General features: G+C 34.8%; 1 long non-coding RNA gene across 1 annotated transcript in view; it reads right to left on the reverse strand.

Annotated features, from left to right (window-relative positions):
• Positions 1-3,267: 3,267 nt before the first annotated feature.
• The window catches only part of LOC107310173 (uncharacterized), a 30,710-nt gene continuing 11,906 nt past the window's right edge, over positions 3,268-22,071 (reverse strand). Inside the window, exon 3 of the long non-coding RNA XR_001553509.2 lies at positions 3,268-3,730. This is a non-coding gene — a long non-coding RNA (uncharacterized LOC107310173). The remainder of the gene's footprint in view (positions 3,731-22,071) is intronic.

A 22,071-nucleotide genomic window follows, 5' to 3' on the forward strand; every position in this document is an offset into this window, starting at 1 on the left:
AAAGAGAGAACTTCTTAAAGCACCCTGATTCCTGATTTGTAGCACATCTTTTGTTTTTTGAGTCCATATATTTTTTTGCAGGATATCATCTGTCTTAATTTGGGCCAGCAGAAGTTTGTGTGTATATTAAGAAAGAACTGTTTTTGCAGAGGAGAGTAGTCAAGCATTGCAATGGACTGCACAGGAAAGCAGTGGAGTCCTCATGCCTGGATGTATTTAAGAGACAAGTGGATCTTGCACTAAAGGACATGATTTAGTTATGAAGCTTGGTAAACCAGGCAGATAGTTGGATTTGACCTTGAAGGTCTCTTCCAGCCGAGATCATTCCACAGTTCTGTATACAGCTGAGATAATCCTTATATTAGGCTTTTTGGAAGTCAAATAATATTATGTAACCTGACACCACAAAATAGCTTAGTTTTCAAAATTTATGGAATGATTCTGCTAAACTTTGGAGAAGAAATAAACCAAAACCATTCCTGATTTTGTTAAAGACACATCCATGGAGGTTAATAAATCACTTTCTGTTTACTTAAGAACCAGATTTGTATTTCATATAGTTTTTGTAAGCTTTCCATGGAAATGATATGTTTTACAGTATTATCTCTCTCAAAATAATCATTTTCTATTGAAAAACCTTTGAAAAAAAATAATCAAGGTTTTCCCAGTACTGAATCTGATGAACCTTATAAGAAAAGTTAAAAAACACTACTGATATAATTAGAAATATTCCAATTCAATATTTTAATGATATGTCTATTGTTACCTTGACCCAAGATGTGTGAGGTTTCAGAAAAACGATATACATATTTTTTCTCAACAGGAGGAAGAAAGGGAGAAAATGATTTTTAAGAGATTTCAATGCCTTCTTTAACCTCTTAGTTACCCTGTTCTTCAGAACAGGGTTTGGCCCCAAAATAAACCAAAACTTACTGCCTTCAGGATTTTGGAGGGGAATTTTTGTTTCTTCCCATTCACTAGTTTTACTAAGATCTTCACGCTGCCTCAAAAAGCACCCTCCTACATTCCACATTCCCTCCCACAAAATATTCAGCTACATGCACATCACCTTGGCTGTGGACACAAAGATATTCCCTGCCTCAGTGTCCTCTGACTTGGTACTACATAATATGGCCTCTAGGGCTAATGCAGAGCTGCAGGCAATACTACATGCCCTGTGTGCAGACTTCAGGGCCCAAGTCTGTGACTGAGGCATCTTGGGCTTGGTAAGAATATGAAGTATGCTCATGTAGGTATACAGAGGTGTTATCTGCTTTTATAATTTGTATCATCATTTGAATTAGCCAAAATGCCCTCAATAATTTCATGCTGAAATTTTTTCAGGTAGTTGGCAGAAAATACTAGATGATTTTAATTATTGCTATTTAGTTTCTAACAAGGCCATTGATCCAATATATATATGCCATTAGTATAGCTTATTTAAATGACATTGTCTGGTTCTGCAGACTATCATAACATTGGAAAATAATCTGCATTGAAGAGCACAACCTCTCAGCTGTCACATTATCAATACCTTGAGTTCTTTATGAATAATTTTCTATTTATCTCTTCTAGAAGTAATCAGAAAGGAGTCACTTTAAATAAACTTCTCTCCATACATGATTGATTGATTATAGAAAATGTAATTTCCTTTCATTTCCAGAGATCTAGTTTCATATGTAACTAAACATTTAACTGTATTGGAAGCAAGTTGATTTTACTGTTCTCATGACAGAAAGGTTAAATCGATGACTTAGAGTTGAATGCTGAATCCTCTCTTATGTCAGGTGGAGTTTCCTTTGCAAGGACTGGGGATAAAAAAACTAGGTAAACACATAGCTTTTATTGGCAATTTCATTCAAAAATATCTGAATGGAGAAAGCAAGCTAGTACATATGCATGTGCATCTCTATAAACAAGGAATCATTGTGACGTTTCTAGCCCAAAGCAATACAATGTTATGTAATAAAATATGTTTATATTGGAAATAACATGTTCTCAGCTACACTGGTACATCCCATTGATAACAGTGAGGCAGCACCTATATAAATAAGCAAAATGTGCCCCTTTACTGCTTACTACGCAGGAAGAAAACCTATGGATATTCAGCAATTTTCAATATGTAAAATATGTGAAAAATGCAGAAGTCTTGCTCTGCTGTATGGGCCAACCAGCAGAGTACTCTCGGGGTGAAGCCAACTGCTCTTCCTTGCCTCTGCTCCAATTCTGGAAACAAGCCAGCCCCAGAGCAGGACACTTGGGCCCAGTGAAGCCAGTGATGACTGGACAGTCATCACAGCATGGGGAAGGCCGGTGTCATCCCAGGTTGTCTGGATTAATTTGTTTGTTTATTTGTTTGTTTGTTTTTCTGCTGGGACATCAGAGAACCTATCCCAGCATTCCTTTCACTAACATGTTTCACAAACGCATCTAAAGTGATCCCTTCCATTTTTAACAAATATCTTGGGTCACTGAGCCCTCAGTTTGCAAATACTATGATTACATTTTGATATGCATTGTCAACTACATTGAGGCAGGACTTTATCTCACAGTCTAAAATGGTTACAATTGCAGTTTCTACCCATAGAAGTTTTCCTGCCAAAACTGAGTAGATTGTAGCTCAGACCCTTAGAGAAGGGGAGGGATAAGCCATGCCATGTGAAGAAATAGCCTTTCTTTGTCAAACATAGTTGGTTTCAGTTATGACTCAATATGAAAAGACAGGTTCCTAAAGAAAGTTTCCACATTTTAGTGCTATTCATAAATATTTTAACTTGCTTTTACTTAATGCACGAATGAAAAAACCATAAAGAGGATTTGACCTTAAACCCTTAATTGACAAAGACTAGTTTAAATCCTCTGCAATAGCCGACTAATGCAGTACCATTATGAATCATAAGGAATCTTAGCATGATGCATTCCCATTGTCACTGAACTAGTTAAAGCCAGTGAAGCATGACTAAATTGTTGTGACATTTTCCCAGCCCTACTATTACCTGTCAGATGGGAAAAAATCAAGGCGTCAGGACAAGCTTCCATATTGATGTGCTTGCTGTTGATATTAATTGATGTAAATGGATAAGCTTGTCCATCAACAGTAACAAGCACATCTGCTCATTGTAAGAAAAAAAATCTTCTTAACCTTCTGTTCTTACCAGACTCCTTTGATATGAAAAAAGACTCAGTTCTATACTCAGCAAATATGATGTCTATTGTATTTGTTTTTATATTCTTTTCTAATTTGATGACAAAATGAAATATGAACTATTCTGGTATTTCATGTTTTTACTCACAATGGATTGAGTTATATAAAGTAGGACATGGACAAATTACAAAAGCCAGAACAAGCAGAGTCCCTAATAGTCTTATATAACTGCAAACAGTCTGCATCTGCTTTAATCCATCATCTTCCTTATTGCTTTGTAAAAAAAGAAGGAAAGAAGAAAAATCTTTTTCTTTCTTTCTTTGTCTTCATTTAAAGTTTTCCATAGAATAAAAGATTAAAAATTATCCAGAGAAGTACTACAAAAAATGATAGTAGGGAATCTTTTGGTTTATTTCCTGAGTGAATTTACTAATTCCTGAGGAATACTACATGGTGTGACAGAAATAGAGCTCTTCTAAAGATCTCATTGTCAGCACAGTACTTGTGACAACAAAGCCTGCTCATAGAAGGAACGCATTTTTTCCAAATGTCTTCCTCTGCTTTATGATTACTTTTGTCTTCTTCCTCGTAAAAAAAAAATAAATAATAATAATAAATAAAAGAAAAGAATTAAACATATACTATATATAATCATGCCAAATTCTGTGTATTTTCATTCAGTTATGATTTGAGTTTAATTAGAAATGTGGTGTCTCCTAGCAGAAATAAAGTATGCACTGAGCATCGTGTTTGTTGTTTTGAAATTATATTAATGAAGGCAGCTACTGCTGTAGACTATATTTAGCATTTCTGTTGATAGAAACAGATAATAATTCAGAAATATCTTCATGTTTGTGAAATATTTACTGGAAAATAAAACCTAACATACTGAGAGAAAGGTAAATGGAAATGTAATCAAGGTAAACAAACAATTTCAATATAGTGCATAAGGAATTTGAGATATCTGGAAGGGAAGCAGATTTAGATGTTTTTGAATACCTAACTATTGCCATCATCTGATAAATATGTTCTAGCTATTGTCTTATGTTTTATCTAATATAACTGTCCTTCAAAGTTTGTCTAATCTGAATGTAATGCTGATGTCTGAAACAGATGTGAATACCGATTAAGGGTAAAAACATGCTAAATTAAACCTCAACTAATATCCTCTTTGTTATAAACTATGTTGGCATATGTCTTGCTCTGGAAAGATCTTCAAATTCTTCCAGTACTGTGCCTAAAAATCCAGACGGTATGCATTTCTTGGGAATAATTTAAACAAAGAGAACCAATTAAACTATTGCAAAATTTTCTTGGTTTTGCTTTGCACCTCAGTATGAACTACGAACACACTTTTCCCCACATAATGAAATCTCATTCTGAACTCTGAATGTTCCAGTTAGTCACTATTTATAACATTTACATATAAGACAAAATGTAGATAATTCAATAGTGTCCAGACTACGCTCTGGCAGATTATTGTCTTTCTGGTACAGCTAATAGAAGCAAGTTACTAGGAGGATCTTTTCAGTTGTTTGAGAGTTATTTAAAAGAGCTGGGAAAATGTTAACTAACATAAAAACACTGCAGTGTTCGATGTGATGTTAAAATTTATTCGACTAATTGTTCTATCTCAGGACAGATAAACAAATACAACACTGGAAATGTATTTCTTTACTGCATGTCTTTTCTTCTGGGTCCCATGGGAGTGTTTTAATGAGGTCAAAATTTTCTGTTGTAAGCAAATGAAAGAACAATGAGGAATGGCGTTGATGATGCATATGACATAGCCCAAAGCCTTTATGAAGTAACAAGTGTAGTAACTATTAATTTCCTACATTTTAAAAAACATGATTGAAACAATAATAAAGATATATTGATATTACACCTCAGCAGGACACACTATTCACTGCAGAGGTATAATCCACTTGCAGTATTAGTTCTGTGTTCTGATTCTAATGGTTTTAAGGTATAATTTTTTTTTCCTTATAATTTAAAATAACACTGATCTGTAAACCTTCCCAATACATCTAAAGTAGTTTAGGAAATAATGAAAATAAATATCATTGATAGGAAAGAACAGGAAAAAAAAAGAAAAAAAAAAAAAAGTAAGGCAGAAAAGAATGGGAAAAAAAATGTAGGGCAGAAAAGGATAATTATGGAATCGTAGAATCATTAGGGTTGGACAAGACCACTTTCATCCAACCACCTTTCCAGCCATCAGCCCATCACTACCATACGCACCAAAACATGTTTCTCCGTGCCATATCTACATGGTTCTTTAACTTCATCCAGTAGGAGGGTTACCTGGTCATAGGAGACCTAGGACTAATTGCCTGGTAGTCCTACACATGGTGTTTAATCTCACTTAAGATGTTCTGCTCCATGACCTGCCCTGTCAGGTTAGCCTGAGAAGCTGACTGTAGTTTCCTGCTTGCTCATTCTGACCCTTCTTGTAGATGGGCAACGCATTGGCAAGTCTTCAGTCATCAGGGACATATCTGATTGACCAGGACTGCTGACAAATGATGGAAAGTATCTTGGCAATCATATCTGCTAGCTAAAGTGGATCTCATTCATTCCCATGAACTTCTGTATTTCCACATGGAGTAGTAGGTTACTAATTGTTTCATCCTGAACTGTGGATTTTTTGTTTTCTTTCTTTTTTCTTTTTTTTTTTTCTTTTTTTTTGTTTTGTTTTTGTTTTGTTTTGTTTTGTTTTGTTCCCCATTCCTGTTTTTCAGCTCAGGGGTCTGACTGGGATAACCATTCTGACTTTTAAAGACAGAAGTATAGAAAGCACTGAGAACCTCAGCTTTTTCCTCATCCTAAGTGATGATATTTTCTGCCTCACCCAATAAAGGATGGAGCTTCTCCTTGGTTTTTGTATTGCTGCTAGTATATTTGTAAACATATTCTTAATTATCTTTAACAATGATGTCCAGATTAAGTTCTTGTTGGACTTTTGCCTTTCTGATTTTCTCTCTGCATATCCCACCAACATCCTTGTACTCTTCTCAAGTTGTATGTCTCTTCTCCCAAAGATAGTGTGCTCAAATAAATAGTTATCAAATAAAAAGCAGTAGATGGCTACTTTTTATATCTAAAAGTTGAGATCATATTTTATGTTTTATATATCTACATTAGTAGTAACCATGTGTACAATGCTAACAAACACTTGGCCACATTTCAAGAATTAACAGCAATTGTGCACAGATACCACATTACACATATAAACTAATCAGAAATGATTCCTCACAGGATTTTATTTAACCTAAATATAAATTAGATAAATTAAGAAATATAGAAGGAAATAGCAGGTTCAAGATCAGTAATGATTTTTAGTAATTATTGACATCTACTGTATTTTGACTTAAAACATTAAATTGAATGCTGCCTCATTTCCCTAGCTGTCTAAACAACATCTTGAAAACAGAAAAAAAAACTAATGATAGTATTTAATTTCTATCATGGAAACTGTATTTTGAAATATAAAACAAACACTGCAAATAGTCAATGCAGTAATCATGTAGGTGTTGTTGAGTACTCAGTGGGTCGTGTCAATATCTCAGCTCTCTTAATAACCACTAACACAATAATCTAAACCTTTAAATTTTTTATTTTGAGGCAAATTAATTAAATTTAGAACAATTATTTAGCTCTGACCTATTGTAGCTCAGAGCAAGAATTGTTCTGCTCTTTGTGTGTGTTTGTGTGCATGTGTTAAGAGCCTATGAATGGAAGCATTACTTTCTATTGAAGTTCGATCTACTTTTTACACAACCATATGGTTCAAGTCTTTAAGATTTATGATAGCTATACATGCTAAATGTCAAGCAAATTAGAAGACAAAAACTAGGGAAGAAAATCTTCCTTACTTAGACCAGAAAATTTGGGGGGGTGGGGGCCTGAGGGGGGGGGGGGGAGAGGGGGAAAGACAACTATGAAAGGATCTGTAACTTTTTTTAAAAATGCATATTTCAAATGATGAAACAATCCACAAATTCATGCATAATTTATCACTTTTTTCAGTAAAAACATTTTTAAAAGTCAAAACAATTCACTCTGACATTTTCAAGTGGAATGTTTTGATTTTTTCATTTCAAAACAACCCTTCGTTTAGAAAAAGATTTACCAGTTTTTATGATAATCCCCTGAAAATGTAATACTCAATCTGAAAATAATTTCTCAGATCTCAGCTCTTTGAGAATATGAAGAAAATTTCAACTTCTTTTTAAAATTAATTATTCTTTGCCCACTTGACCACAAATGCAAAACACAGAGGTCTTCTGTAAGATTGCCAAAAAACAATTATGATAGGCCTAATAGTAATTTCAGCTCCAGTTAAGGAACCTGATTTAACTGTTTTTATTCCAATCACTGATGTTACTGCTCTGTAAATGTAGCTTTGGCCAAGAAAGGACTCTGAGCAGGAATGCTGCAAAAATCAATTGCAGTAGGTGGAAGCAATAAACTAATTCCAGTAAAACTCGTGCATTCAACAGTTCTTTTGCCAAAAGCTTAATAGGAACAAAAAATAATAATTAACTAAACACCGACAAAAATAAAATAAACTAAATAAATAAATAAGAAGAAGTACATATATAGACAGGGATATATTGAATGCAATTTGTATACTAGGGCTATTACACTACTGTCTTACTGTGACTCACAGAGCTGAGCTTGTAGTCAATGGGTGTTTCTGTTCTCTACTGGCATTTAAATTTCTTAGTACAACATTTCCAGATAAAGAGAGATAAAGACAATGAGTCCACCAGAACATACATTTTAAGAACAAGAAGCTGGATTTCTGCTTACTCATTTCTAGATAATAAAAATCGTCCTGAATTTAGCCTTGCCTATCTGGTTCCGTATCCTGCAGTACACAACAGCTTTATATTTAGATAGTGATACAGAAGCAAAATTTGGACCTTGGTTTTAGAGCCTAAACACAGGTACATTTCATATCTGCTGAGTAAACAAGTATAAACACTGAAGGTGTAGAGTTAACACCATTATACTGCATGTTTTGGACTTCATTGTTTTTTAGAGTGCATGCTGAAGTACATTGACAAAGCAAATTCTAAACACTTCAGGTAGTGGTGATTGAAAGTGAACTAAACTATGTAAATCTGTTATCATTCCCCATGTCTCTGAAAGTCAACACCAAAGAAACAAGGAACTTTTCTCTTGTTACAGCTTAATCTGAAGCGCCATGTGATATGGTGTGAACATCTCTGTGGAGGTGGGCAGCTCTCCTGGATTTGGATTTGAGGGCAGGAAGTGAAGATACAGCTTAGGACATTAGCAGTATTCTCACATCCTAAACAATCTTCAGACTCTCCTTATTGTTTTTTTGTTTGTTTGTTTGTTTGTTTGTAAAATTGCTGAAATTGTTTCAACATGTAAAAAGCAAAATCAGAAAATTTTGCAAAGATCTGCAGGAGACAATGAGTTAAATCCTGACCAACTGAATCAAAATTCAAAAGAACCATTCACCTTTGCTAGCTTGAAATAAGATCATTTCAAAGCTTGTAAGTGAAGTTGATGCTATTCTTTAATGTGCCACTAAACAATTCATAAAGTTCATGGCTGGAGTTGACCCCTGTTACTGTGTTTCTAGGATAAAACTATTGCACAGCAGTAGAAAGCTCAACATGGGAGAGCAGAGGTTTATTAGAAACAAACCAGTGATTACCATGATAACAATCATACAGATGTGAGCCCAACATTACACTGCATATCAATATCTACAAACCTGGAATCTTTTATAATGGGAGATTTTCAGATTTCTATTATCCCTGTAATCAGACTCTTCATGTTTGTTTTTTGTTTGTTTGTTTTTTTCTTAAATTGGATATGGAAAAGATTTTAAAATCATATGAAATTACACTCATGTAGTGAGTACAACAATGGGTTTCTTTGTAATTTATTCTAGTGTTTTTAAACCAGATTTATTTTATGCCAGGGAGCATATTGCTATAATACTTGTGCCAAAGCAGTTGGAAGTTACCAGGTTTTAGAGATCGATCTGCCCTTTCTTTTTCTGTATGCAGATCCCACTTGCTTATCAATTACTTTCTATTTGATAACTGGGGAGCACACAGTTTTTAGGGAAAACAGCTAAGACATTTATCACTTTTACGATGCCAAGAATATGCTGAGCCAGTTTCAGGAAAGGCATTGCCTGGAGCAACTGTGCCAAATTGTGAGAGCTCAAATTCTGTGGGAAAGAAGGTGATGAGAAGAGAGCTGTAGAACAGATATCCAGGCTTCTAGAATTACAGCAGATGCCTAAGCATAGCACAAAACACAGAATGTGTAAGGATGTTACTCTCTTTCTCTTACAGTCATTGAAGTACTTTTACTGTGCTAATGAATAAACACAAGTAATTCCAGTGGCCCTTCTTACACTTAATGGTTCAAATGATTCAAATATTTGCCTTGTGTATTCAGCCAGAACAGAGTCTGTCAATACAAAACCTGAAATCAGCTTTGAAAGCTAATAGTATGCTCGTATCTAACTTTGTCCATATCACCTTGTGGAATGGTACCCTATACCCACGCTGCTTGGCATTACAGTGGTACTGATGTGAGCAGAACTGTGTCCACTATGGAATAACCAATTAGGAAAGAAATCAGCCCAGAAGTTTTCCAAAACACGTTCCAGCTTGTGCCATTAAATTCATGAAGAACACACAGAACACACTGTGGTATTAAGAATGATAGGTAAAACAGAATTTGTGTGCAAATCTCCTGGCACAGTTAGATAGCATTATTTAAAAGCTGGATTTGGGGGCAAAAAAATTCATTAATGCAGTTAAAAAGCCCTATTCTTTATCTTCTTTCGACTGGATTCTTCTCATTTTTCTCTTTTTTGTACTTTTGTTCACACTCCAGGAATATCATTGTACCAATACCAATAGTGATAATATTGTTGTGACAAAACTTGCTGTAGGTCTGAGAATTTTTAAATTGATTTCAAATTTTTTGATCTATTTTTGTTCAGTTATGAACAGCTTCACTTCTGTAGAAGTGCTTTTCTGCATAGTTTTTAGCATTGCCTGAATCCAGCTGTCAGATTTCTATAGGGTCAATGGAAAAAATAAGCTCCTCTAAGAATTGATATAGATTTTAGGCAGGTTGAATCATTCTGTACATGAGCTTTTCTTTTCCTATGGAATACTGAAGAAGCCTAGGAAAGGTATTCTCTGTTTAATTGCCTCGAGTAGGTTGGGTCATTTCAGGATTATGGGACAGATTAAAAAGTTCAGTCCAGAGCTGAACCAGAACCAAATTGCCCACTGAGTTATATCCAATGAAAGTCTGTCAATAACAGAAAAGCAGTGGACAGTTTGAGAAAAGGAATATGGTTATCACCTGACTAAATATTCAAACAGAGTATAAATATGATATTTGCATATATTTGCTTATATAGATATAATTGGTAATGTAATTCACCATCTTGCAAGAAATAACAAATAATGGAATACAACAATAGGCTGCACTTATTAGTTGATGATAAAGGTGACAGACTTTGAAATGTAATGTGAATAGTGAGAGTTTGGTCATTAAACATCTATTTTCTACCCTCTCACAAGAAATCTGTTTCAGTACCATGAACTTTATCTAGCAAGTGATCATTATATTCTTTTAGAGGTGGAGTTTCAGGCTAAAGCTTTTGTGTATGTTTCTGCTAAAGAGAATTGTAACTCCAGTTGTCAGCTTCTAGCAGCCAGTAGCAAACCTATGCACCTGGAAATTTCTCTGATTTTAATTAAGTAATTCATATACTAGTAAGGGCATGTGCTGCACTTAACTATTATTATGTCTGAATTTGTGTTCATTGTCTTAAGATGTTGATGCAGTTCTATGCTTTTACAATAAAACACAGGAAATAAAGATTTTATTTTTCCCCATCCAGTTTTCCAGTATATCAAGATTTGTTTACTTGCATGCTTTTTCTCAAGCATGCATCTGTTAAGGAAGATATCTAATTAAGTCTGAAAAAGCCTTCTGCAAACTTACCTGCAATGTTACTCTACTATTGTTATTTCATATTTGTGCCTCTGCAAGGATACATATGTACTTACACATATGGCTGAACATATGTTTAGGACAATTAAAAGACAATATGAGGCAAAAACAAAAAATCAAGACACCTCTCCCTTTTTTATGTTCTTTTTAACACGTGCTTTAATTTGAGAAGGATATTTTGCAGATAGGGTAACCAAGTAACTTTCCAGGCAGTAGTCCAGTGGTCTTCATAAGGTCATTTTAATAATTCATGTCTTTTACAGGTTATATGTGAATGGTTAACACTTATGCAGCCAAAAAGGTCAGGGAGTGCAAGTTTAAAAAAGCTTGAACACATTACATTTAGAGCCTCCTCCATTTGGTATTTCTAGTTTCTTATTACCCATTCTTTATTTTTTTTCACAGCTCGCCCTTCATGCTGGCAGTAGGAAACTTCTCTGTAAGTATGTCTTAACCCTGGACCTATGTCAAACATACCAGGACAACAGTGCAAGTTTCCAATCACACTATAGGAAATAGCTCCCTGAAAGTGTCCATCATAGCATGTCACTTTGTCACATTTGCAGGCACACAGCTATCCAAGGCACCCCCAGGTATGTATACATAATTGGCATTATAATTCTAATCCACTGATAGGCATGAAAAGTTTTATTTAAAAAACTAATTATCATAGTGGAAAATTGTATTTTTATCCGGTGAGCTGGAAATCAAACAGAGGCTAAAAATTGTGGTTCACAGAGAAGCTAAGATTTTCTATTTGAAAGGAAAAAATTGTGAATATATGTTACTGATCTACATCATAGATGGTTTAAGACCTCTCACATAATTTGATTCTTTGAAAAAAATCTATGCATTCAATAAGTAGTTTGTAGTAGCAGGAGACTCGTCAAGAATAAAGAGTACAATAAGAAGAGTCTGACACTTGAAAGGTCTTTGACAGCCCATGGCCGACTGCTGATAGTCTTTAGAATAGACTTATTATCACTGCTGGTATATCTTATCAGAATGAATAGACTTGTCCAAAAATTAAATGATATTTAAAAAAAGGCTCACACCTAATACTTTTAAGTTTTGCATTAAAATTCAGACTTCTACAAATTAAAAGAACGAAAATATTTCTAATGCTTTTTTTCTTTTTTTTTTTTCTTTTTTTTTTTTCATTTTCTGTGTAACACAGGCACACAATCAAACCACAGCATTACTGAATTGAAAAACTGAATAAAGATTTTTATTTAAAATAAGGAGTTTTGCAAATGGGAAGAAAAATACAAACAATTTTTTTTAACCTCCTTTTGTTTGTTCCTTTGTTAATATCTTGCACTGCTAGGTTTACAAATCCTAAATAAATAGAAATTAGTGCTCCTTACTTTGCAGTCCATTTGCTTTAGATGTTTGCCTTGAGGGACATTTGTGTATTCTACTAATGGCTGCAGCAGAGTGCTGTCTCATTTTCATTCTGGCAAAAAAAAGGCCGTTTCCATGGTTACAGTTTCATTTGCTAGAGAGAAACTGATGGCTGTTAGTGATCCCATCATAAGCAACTTCTGTCAGATTTCTTATCAAGTAGACATATTTTGACAAAGTGAAAGATAACACCATAATAAGAGAACTAAGTTGCTACTCCAAGTAATGAACCATTTAGCATTAAATGAAATGTGAAACCACATTCTTAAGACTGAAGGTGGAGAGGAAAAAGTAATATTTATAATTTACGAAAATAAAAATATTCAGTGCTGGAATAATGATAGTCTGCTTGCTTTCTGTTGTCAAGGTAAATCTAGTAGCATAAAATTGATTTATATTTTAGGGTCAGATACAAACATCTGTTTCAAAGAAAGACTGCATGGAGCTATAATGAATTTTAGGTTTTCCTGTGTTACCTCTTGGAATGGCCCAAGCCTGAGTTAAGGTCTAAACACATGGATAGGAGGTCAATACGAGTCATCCTCAACCCAGCATATAAAAATTTGTGTTGTATTTTGCCCCACAAATGTATGCCATCTGTACTCATCATTTCATCTACAGCCATTCTAGGTTCATTTTATCTGGAAAATCTAAAAATCTTGCAAAACAAATCCACAGAAGAGATGAATAACAGAGAGAGACAAATAAAATAAATTGAAACATTAGAACAGCAACAAAATAAGTGGTTGTGGAAAATGAATGAAATAACAAAGAAAATAATTGTCAGGTAAAATTAAATACTAACACACTGTACATAAGGTAGGGTCTACTTGAAGATTTGTGAAATGTGCTTGTATTAATGCATATCAGACTTCTGTTCCTTAGATTCTACTACATTTACCCATCAAAATGCAGATATTTAAAATTCAATCTCACTAAAATGATAGTGTTTGATTTTGTCTAAATTAAAATTTTATTTATTTTAATAGATAAACATACACATTTATACATATATATATTTTTCCAGCATGTTTGGAAAAAAAGATATAACTCCTTAATCAAGTAATTTATTGCTTTGCTTTGGAAAAGCATTTTGGAATAACTAGAGGCCAGTAGTGGCTTAGATATACTTTGCAATCAAGATGCATTCTGGGGTCAGGGCTGTACATGAATTTGAATTGCCTTCAAAAAGCCTTCAATGTCCCAAAGGCTGTTCTGAGATACAAAAGCAGTTGATGTTCTGCAGATTCATCTCTAATTCTCTGTTACTGTAAATGCTGTATAATCCATGGAGGTTTGAGAGTGTTTACTTGCCCACTCTGACTCATACTATCATTTAGTAGAATCCTTCCTTTAAACCACACATTCAGCACTTCATGTTGTCTTTGTCATTTCAAATGTTGTTTGTAGCCACAGCATGTAATAGTCTCTGGAACTGTAGGCATCAGAAATCAAAATGAATGACACTAAGCTCATTCTAACAACATCTTTCACATCCTGATTCTGCAGTGGGACTGTTAACTCATCAATTCCTGGAAACTTTGAGCAGCAGAGCCTGTGTCAATATGCCTGGATTTGTGATTGAAGCCAAAGTTTTCCTCTGAAGTCCTGTTTCTGAGCCGCTCTTTCTTTCACAAGAGACAGTCATTAGTATTTTTCACATCCAAGGTCACCATTGACTTGAATCTAGAATGAGTCCCTTTGTAGTCTTTCTTTCAATTATCATAACAGATTAGATCTTCTACAGCAGTTGGTGTTGCCCTACTTCATGTTCTACTGAAGTTAATGACAAAACTCTCTCTTGTTTGAACTTGAGGAGAGTTAGGTTCATGGTACATGCTTTTGAAAAATCCTACTCCACATGGTTTCTAAAGAGTTAGTGATGAACAAAAGGCACCGAAGTAATCTGTACCTTTCATAAGGGATTTCTAACATACATATAATAATATCAGTGACACAGGAATTGTATGCGTAGCTCTCTATTAAATTCCAGGAGTGATAATGTCATATTTCTAAAACTGAGGGAATGTTCATATATATGTTTGCTCTGCAGCTGGGCTTTGCTACCACCTTGAGAATATATCTCTTTATGAATTTGAGTTAGATAGAGGCAGGATGAATGCATCCATAGTGTGAATGGGGGCTGAATGAAAAAGAATGTGTGGCCTGCATAACCCAGGACCTGTAACTTCAATGGGAAATACTCCTTGGAAGAGATGCAGCTGCCTTAACACCTCTAATAATTTTAAATCATATGTACAGAGAGAAAACAGATAAATTATCATAGTTATTCTAGAGTAACTTTCTTTGTACATCAACTTCTGGAAATTCTTCCTTTTGGAAGAAAAACTTTGGGTTTTTTTGTTTTTTTTTTTTATAGAAAATTTCAAACTATCATGCTTCTGCCTTTACTGAAGCTGCTGCAAGGAACATAGATGGATTTGTCCTTCTTCTTTTCATCCCATACGTGATGTTTACCACAATTTACACAAAGACTGAAATAGTCCTTTTTCAGAATAATTAGCAAAAATGACTTAGCTGCATTGCCAAGATGACCAGAAATGGAAACTTGAGATGAGCCTTTTTGATAGCATAATCAAAATACCTAATGACACAGACTCAGAGTTGCCAGTGCAGTTTGGTCCTACTTTCAGTATCTAAATAAATGACCCGTTGTCAGGAATACTTTATCACAGATTCTAATCTGAGCAAAAGTTGTTCTGTTGTCAATTCTCATTAACAGGCAAACCTAACATTTATGTGCTCAAGAATTTTATATGTTTGACTTTCAGTGGGATTTGAGCACCTCATTGCCATAACTCTTTCTAAAAACCAGACAAGGTCTGTAATCATTCCTCATTCTTCTCAAGAAGAAACGTTCTTGTATATATATATTAATTTGTTAATGTCTCGGTGAAAGATACTGTGTCACCTCCTGGTACCAAGAATCTTCTTGGGCAAACTGACAGCCATGAGCAACAGCTAAAACTGACTTCATAACCTTGCCAAACATTAGGAAAAAAAATAATAAAAAATAAGGCTTTTCACTTTTGCCCAAGCTGCATAAAGGACTTTTCATAGCCCAGTATCCAGTTTGCTACTACAGCAGGAAAAGGAAAATTCCTGACAGAAGGCTTTTCCTGTTTAAATGGGAAATAATACAACTAAGTCTTGTAGCATTAAAAGTATCCTAAAAATCCTGGATCGGGAAGATATGAGGCTGGTGCAAACAGAAGCAGTGTAGCACCTTCCAGCTTATATAGTAACTAGTAAGATTCAATTTGATTGTTTTCACTGGGGGCAGGGTATGACACAGGCTGGTGTCTTTGGTGTCTTTTAAAAAATGGATCTCATTTTACATGGAACTTGAAAGAGGAAAAAAAAAAAAAAAAGAAATCTGTGTTTAAGACATTCTTGATGCAATGGTGACAGTTCTACAGTAATTTGCCATGCAGCAAAGGCTATGACATCACTTTTCACAGGACATGTAACAAAGTAAGATGAGCAAATGTAGAAAAAAGTCACTTAAATAACTATTTAAGGTCAGACAAATACTTCTAAAGGCTGGCTTCTTTTAAGGTATTCTTGATTGAACCTGAAGTTCTAAAATATAATTTTTTTCTATTCCAAATTGTTCCCACAATGGATGCTTTTAGAACTATCAGGTATATATAATATAGAAATAGAAATAGATAGAGGAGTAGGTGGGTACATAAGTAAGTGGGTAGGTAGGTAGGTAGGTAGGTAGGTAGGTAGGTAGGTAGGTAGGTAGGGAGACAGATAGAATCATAGAATCATAGACTCATAGAATGGCCTGGGTTGAAAAAGACCATAAGGATCACCTAGTTTCAACCCACCTGCCATATGCAGGGCTGCCAACCAATAGACCAGACTGCCCAGAGACACATCCAGCCTGGCCTTGAATGCCTGCAGGGATGGGGCATTCACAACCTCCCTGGGCAACCTGTTCCACCAACCTCTGTGTGAAAAACTTTCTCGTAATCTTTAACCTAATCCTTCCCTATCTCAGTTTAAAACCATTCCCCCTTGTCCTATCACTATCCACCCACATAAACAGCCATTCCCCCTCCTGTCTGAATGCTACTTTCAAGTACTGGAAGGCCACAATGAGGTCTCCCAAGAGCCTTTTCTTCTCTAAGCTAAACAATCCCAGTTCCTTCAACCTTTACTCACAGGAGAGGTGCTCCAGCCCTCTGATCACCTTAGTGGCCCTCCTCTGGACCCACTCCGAGAGCTCCACATCCTTCCTTTATTGGGGGCCCCAGGACTGGACAAGTACTGCAGGGATGATAGATAGATAGATAGATAGATAGATAGATAGATAGATAGATAGATAGATAGATAGATAGATAGATAGATGATAAATAGATAAATAATTCTAATATCAAAAGCAACAGACATTTTGTCCATGAGGATGCACAGAAGACCTGCTAATTTCCCGGCATCTGAGAACACATTAGGTCAAGAGCCAGGAGAACAAAAGTTTTCAAAATGTTCCTGCATACTGGGACAGATAAAGTTTCCTTTATACTTAGTATATAGCAATCAAATTTTGGAGCAAAGGTGTTTCAAAATCTTTCTTACTGAAAACACCATCTGTGTCATTTCCACACTGTACAAATTTCTCCCAGCTCTCCTACCCCTCACCCCATACTTTAAGAAAAAATATATATATTTATTATTCAGGATTTTCAGAAAAACCGACTCCTTCAAACAAATTGCAAGCTTAGAATTTTCCAATGAGAAAATGAAATTTCCCAGGTAACTTTCATGTATTTTCTTCCCTCTACTTCAGTCACTCCTGAAGTGGAAAGTAACCATCTAGATATGTAAAACAGTGCTACGCAGTACTTTAGTGACAAAAAGTGGAAAATCATGTATCTTGTGGGGAAATTACACAGTTAGCTAATTAGACAGTGTATTGTGACATATAATTAGTTTATGTTTGCTTGCTACTTAAAAAAAAAAAAAAGCAAAGCTCTTTATAAATGTTAACCATTAATATTTAACCTAGGCATATATAATTAACAAAAGCCTGTTCTAGGGAAAGCTTTAGCGCTAATTAATAGCTCTACTTGCATGAGAAGTATTATCACATCCTGAGATATTATGACCTTGCTTTTAAGAACAAAATGCAGAACCTACACAGTGCTCTTAAATAATAAAACAGAAATTTAAAGATGGGTGTGGTTTTTGTTTTTGTTGTTGTTTGTTTGTATGTTTTGGAGTTTCTTTTTGATGGAAACGTATTTCATCAACTATCATTTAGCTACTCTTTGAAAGGGTAGATAATATCAGGACAAGGGGAAATGCTTTTAAGTTGAAGGAGGGAAGATTTAGGTCGAATATCAGGGGGAAGTTCTTTACTATGAAAGTGGTGAGTTGCTGGCACAGGCTGCCCTGATGTGTTGTGGTATCCCCATCCATGAAGGCACGGAAGACCAGGTTGGACGGGGCCCTGGGTATCCTGGTCTAGTATTAAACATGAAGGTTGATGGCTGTGCCTATGTTGGGGAGGCTGGCACTTCATGATCCTTGAGATTCCTTCCAGCTCAAGCCAATTTGTGATTCATTGATTGTATGAATCTAAGCACTTTTGTGTGTGTGTTTTTTTGATTGTTTGTTTGTTTTTGTTTTTGTTTTTGTTGTTTGTTTGGTTTTTTTTTTTTTTGAATGATTCACCAGTCTTTCTTCTAGAAGTTGATGAGAATACATAACAGAAGAGTTTGGCAACAGTCTAAGCTGCCCCCTCATCCTCAGTTCATTGTCAAATATAAACAATCTAAATCTACAATGCTGGTGTGGTCACATCTGCATCAACCATAGAAAATGAGAATTGAGTCTGGCCTATCACGACCAAGGGAAACAAGAAACTTGGGAATCTGGGATATGACTTAGGTAGTGAGGTGTTACGGGAGATCTTAACTGTCTTTGCTTATTGTGAGGAAAGAGGAAAGTCTTTTTTTTTTTTTTTTTTCACTTCTACAACCAGAGTTCAATTCAAAAGGCAGGAAAAAAAATCCCGATCTGCAAAAATGAAGTGGCAAAAGTTTCATGTGTAGGAGTTTTACGTTTAAGCCAATTTTTTTTTTTTTTTTTTTTTTTTATGATATATGATGTTTATATGAAGAATAATGGCTTCCACTATTTCCATCTAGCTACTCTAGCTAGTTTTGTTCCACTGTAAATTCTTCTTGTTAAATGAACTTTAACACCACATTTAACAATAAAAATGTTGTGCACTGGCGTTTTTGTTTTGCTTCATTTCTTCAAAAAATGCTTTAAATTTTTATTTTCTCTAAAAGAAACAGAATATCATGTTCTAGTACAAAAAATTAGTCATAACTAAAATTAAATGTTGTGGTTTGTATGGTATGAATTCTCCTCAAATAGAAAGGTATTACTCTGCTGGCCAAAAGGTCCCTTAATCCACATAAGATAAGCAGTACATACATATTTATTAAATACTGAAATAATAATAATAAAAAAACAATTTAGCAGAGTCTTCTTAATCAGCAGGATTAAAAAAAGAATCTCAAAGGATTTATATGCATGGTATTTTACTGAGAAATTGCACAGAACACCCTTAAACACCCTTAAAGTGGGACAGCAACAGAAGAAAACAGTGTAGCAAAAAAAAAAAAAAAGGCCCTCCATGACACATATTAGTGCAATGTGAGAAAATAAAAAATGCAATAAACAAAAATAGATTTTGAATGAAATCAGTGCCTGGAAAGCTAAGGGAACAAAATGTGCCTAATGTCCGTCCTGCAAACCTTTACTTTACTTTACTTTACTTCCCTAGAAATGTTCTCTGCTCATGCAAACAGCTCTATTTTTGTTAGCTGGACTGTCCCTGTAAGGATAAAATTTTGCAGCTGAGTTGCTAAAAAGACTTTAAGTATTGCTCATGTCTCATTAATATAATGTAATCTGCTACTTCCAGTTCCTCATCCTGGGATACTCAAACAAATCTGAGTATTAATTTTGGAGATCCATCAGCAAAATATGTTTGCTACATATACACTGGGGCAGAATTTTCAGCTTGTTTTAAAGAGCACTTATCCAGCTCTTTTTTTCACCAAAGCTGGTAATTGAGGACATGACCCTTTAAATTTCTATCCATTGAGTCTTAGAATCAGAGCAGTTTTATAAACCATTTCACAAAAATAATCCAGCTAATATCAAAGAAACCTCCAATATATTCAAATTTGCAGCTTGATCTCTGCAAGTTTTCCATCTTAAGCCCTGAGGAATGCATAGCAATGTTATTTTTCAAACTACTGTTTCAGTTTTTTTGGAGTTATGGTAACTTTAGATAAATGTATACTTTCATTCCAGCTGATAAATGATCTTCCTTTAGTCTGAATCTGAATTCATTACAAAGTATAGATATATGCAGAAAGTGGAGATAGAAACCAAGTGGTCTTAACAGATGTGAACTCATCAGGGTTCCATTTGTTAAAGGAAATTATTGAATATTAACTAAAAGTTAATTAGACCTAATTATGAATTAGAAAGAAAAGGTAATTTGAAACTAACTACTACCCATTATTACCTTCTAGAAGCCTGGATCTTGAGGAGGGTCCTTGAATATGCTACTTTTCTATTTATTCGCCTTATTATGCTAAGTCCTCTGCTAAATTCTATTTCACTGAATGAAGTCTGCAGAACGTGGTACTTCCTTTACCTCAAAAATACCAACAGAAAAGACAATCAACTTGTCTTGACATACTTGAAATACTGAAGTACTGTTGTTTTTTAAAAACACGATGGTAATGATATCAAATACCAACCAACAAAATTGCATCCTTTTCTTCTAGCTTCACTTCCTCCATTGTTCATCTTTTTCAAAAATAGGTGAAGTGATGCCATACTATTTCAAGGGCACAGAGTATGTTGAAAGTGAAGGGACTTGGATATGTCCAAAGGTAATATTCTTGCTAGTAATGGAGTGGACCACAATGTGTATGCATAGTCCAGTTCCATCAGTCTTTGGATTCCTGACCATTCACTATACAGTCAAGATAACTTACATGCATGATGATAATAGAAATGGGAAGTAGGATATGGTGTCTAGTGAGCATTGAACTGAAAAAAACCCTCACAAACAAACAAACAAACAAATACAAGCAACCAAAAAACAACCTGGAGAGACAAGAACTCTTTACACATGCTCTTCAAGTACATGTAGGAAAATAAAATACTGTGACAGCAAATGTACCTGACAAAGAAAAGGCAGGGACTGACAAGGATGCAAATGAAGGCCACAAGGAATCAAGCTCAGTCCGCAACTGACTTCTTCATTGAGCTGTTCTGATCCTACTTTCAAAATTAGTGTGTGATAGAGTTGCAGAAGAATTTCCATTTATCTCCTGTACTTCTCTCGGTTCTTAAAGAAAACTTGAGGTAGTCAAGCTGACACAGTCAGTCAGTGGGAAAATAACGCAAAATATCAGATTTAGAAACTTGACTTTGGGGCTTTTCTTATTTTATGGTATTTCATATAATAATTCAAGTATTGCTGCTTGACACATACATACAACAACAACAACAACTAAAAAAACCCACTGCTTTAGCTTTCCTGCTCCAGTAAGTTTTATAAAGTAGGATATGTGATAAGTTTAAATTGTCCTGAAGTCCTGTGATTTGAAACGATGTTCTGTGAGTCAATGCAATTTGCACTTTAATTTACAGTTTAAAATTATAAGTCAACTTCTACCTGTTACTTGCCATTTATAGGCACTCAAGATACTGACACCTTTCAATGCAAAAATCCACAAAAATCGTTGTACTCTCTTTTCCTAAACCAGTTTCAGCACAGAAAATTTATCACCACTTTAGTGAAACATCAGCTGTTACCCCAAACATTAGGCTGGTTTAGAAATATCTATGACCTGCTTGAGAAGGTGGGTTGGACCCAGTGATTAACTCTAGAGGTTCCTTTCAATCCTCGCAATCCTGTGATTCTGTGAAGGTATTATAATATTATAATTCTACATTTTCTAAAGTAGGATTTGATGGATGTCTTTGGGCATTTTTGAATAACTTTACATTTTGGATCCACATTACTGAGTTCAGTTTTTATTAAAAAGAATTATTAGTTCTAGCCTTAATACTGCTATGGGAAACTTTTAAAACAATGAATAGAAATTCACATCTCAGGTTGCATTATGAAATGAAAGACCCGCAGATGGAAAGGTGACTTGCAAGGTCTGTCCCATATTTCTGCGTATTAATAGAATTTCTGACTTAAGAATCTGGGGAAATATTTAATATTGCTTTTTAGAGTAACAAAGAAAAAAATATATTTTTGAGATCTCATTTTAAACTGACTGTCTACGGTCTGGACCTTTTCCAGTTCCACAATGAGCTTTCTGAAACATAATATCTATTCTTAAAGGCAAATTCCTGTGCAATTCCATAGAAACCACAAAGAAATTCTGTGGCAAAGAATCTAGCCA

This window comes from Coturnix japonica, chromosome 2 (assembly GCF_054131305.1).
Source record: "Coturnix japonica strain WE chromosome 2, WE-NBRP24, whole genome shotgun sequence".
Classification (NCBI taxonomy): domain Eukaryota; kingdom Metazoa; phylum Chordata; class Aves; order Galliformes; family Phasianidae; genus Coturnix; species Coturnix japonica.